Here is a 2,140-nt window from a genome sequence, read left to right on the forward strand (position 1 = left end):
AGCATATCTTGCAGGCTAGACACCATTGCAGACTAAAAATTTTGTCCCTGGAATGATGTCCCCCACCCCCGCCTTTGGTAGATTACAGAATACCTTCCAGTACCATGATCACTAGTTCCTAGGAGTGAAAGCTCTAAGTAGCTATTGTGGTGGTTTGAAAAAAATGATCCTCACAGGCCCATAGGAAATAGCATAGCTGTGGGTTTACTGGAGTAGATGTGACAGTGTTGAAGAAAGGGGTCACTTGGAGTGGGCTATGAGGTCTCAGAAGCTCAAGCTAGGCTTACTGGCTTATTCACTTTCTGCCTGTGGATCTAGATATAGAACTGGCAGCTCTTTCTCAGCCAAGTGATTACAGATTCAACTTCCAAAACTCGACATGGCAATGAGCATCCCTGTCAGCAAACCATCTCCTGAGCGCCTCAAGCCTAACCCAATGATATCCTGCAGCATTATGGAGATTGCCACCATTGCAGCTGAGATCACTGCTGTGGCCTTGTTCTTGGTCTGCCTTCTCTTTCTCATGCTTCGATACCTGTACAGGCACAAGGGCACCTACCACACCAATGAGGCCAAAAGCAGAGTTTGCAGAGAGTGCCAATGCAGTCCTGCAAAGTGCCCCTGCCCTCCAGGATGCCAGGGACACCAGGATGCCAGGGATACCAGCACTACCACTACCGAAGGGTAGCAGACTTGACATTTCTGCAAGATGCTTCTGTCTGTAGGAGAGAAAATATCCCCCCGTGTGTGCCACCATTAGAAGCACCGGGAAACCCTCAAGGGCACCCTAAGACTCTAACTGCAGAACACTGAGTCCCTGTCAGGAGAACGATCCAGATGGGAGGAATCAGGGCGCAGAGTACCTCTTCCAGGCACTCAGTGGCCACCCGGTGGCATTGGCTCCACAAGGAAGAGAGGACATCTGGATAAACAGATCTCCCTGGGCAATGCAGGTGTCATCTCACCGGCATGAAAGTCCTCCTCAGTGTGTATGAGGTGGTTTGGACCTGAAAGCCGGTTGTATAGAAGCTGGACATTTGGAAGCTGCCTGGAGATAAAGGCACCAAGTGTCAGTCATTGACATTTGAGAAGACCAGCAGGTGCCAGAGCTAAAAGGGACCTTCATCTCCCATCAATGCAGCTCAACATGATTACAAATAAGTTTGAGATGAAACTGAGCATTCCGTATTACATGGCATAACTCTTAAGTGTCTGGGAAACGTAAATGCCATCCATTTTGGCTTTTCTCTGGTATAGCATTGCACCTCTGTGCACAGGGCAAAGATTGTCTAGTTCTGTTAAAAGAAGAGGGATACACAGTAACCAGGACAGGCGAAGAAGCACTGGTTTCTTGATAAACAATTTTTAAAATGAGAATTGTTTTAAAAAACTATGAGAGAAGTCCATCATGCCAGAGTCCTGTGAAAATGCCTCCGTGTTAGAACAGACTGCAGATCCCCAGACCTGAGTTTGGCTCTTAGCTTCTCTTTATTCGTCTTAAGGCCTTAAGCCACATATTTGATGTCTCCAGCTTTAAGGTTGGCATTTTTCAAGTGAAAATGATGATAAACTGTGTTACCTCAGGTTCCTAACTCCCAGCATTGTGGGCAGAAACAGAAACATCAGATGCTAGGCGTTCACTGTATTCCAGGGTCACTAGGACACTGGGTACACGGCTTGCCTAGGTTGGCCAATAAGAATTCGTCTTTGCGCCACCTTTTCTAAAAGCCTCCTGAGAAGTCACTAATTTAAAATTAATGAGAAGGTGAAAATCAACTAATCAGCCAACCCCTTCCAGGTAAGATTTCCAGCAGTCCTGCAGTCCAGCATTGCTGCATTTAAAGACCACCCACCTCTCGGGAGCCCATTGCCCTCCCCCCCCAGCTGTACTATCTCCACAAGCAACCAGCAAAAAAAGGAGCCACATCATGATCCCTGGGAGACTAATGACTAATGAGGATACAAGCTCAGTCAAGTATGGCCACCAGCCAAAGGAGCTTTGATTCCTCGGAATGTCGTAGGGAAGAGACGCATCAATTCAGTTATAACAAGGTATAATAATGGTCAAGTGCCAGATTGGAGGATGTCTATGTTCTCATCTATGAAGTAAGAGGCTGGCTTCAGTTGATACCCATTAATC

The 2,140-nt window shown here is 46.9% G+C and overlaps 1 pseudogene; it reads left to right on the forward strand.

Moving 5' to 3' along the window:
* The first annotated feature begins 385 nt into the window (after positions 1-385).
* On the forward strand, positions 386-725 carry Gypc-ps1 (glycophorin C, pseudogene 1; annotated as a pseudogene).
* The last annotated feature ends 1,415 nt before the right edge of the window (positions 726-2,140 follow it).

The sequence above is a fragment of the Rattus norvegicus genome, chromosome 2 (assembly GCF_036323735.1).
Source record: "Rattus norvegicus strain BN/NHsdMcwi chromosome 2, GRCr8, whole genome shotgun sequence".
In the NCBI taxonomy this organism is placed as follows: domain Eukaryota; kingdom Metazoa; phylum Chordata; class Mammalia; order Rodentia; family Muridae; genus Rattus; species Rattus norvegicus.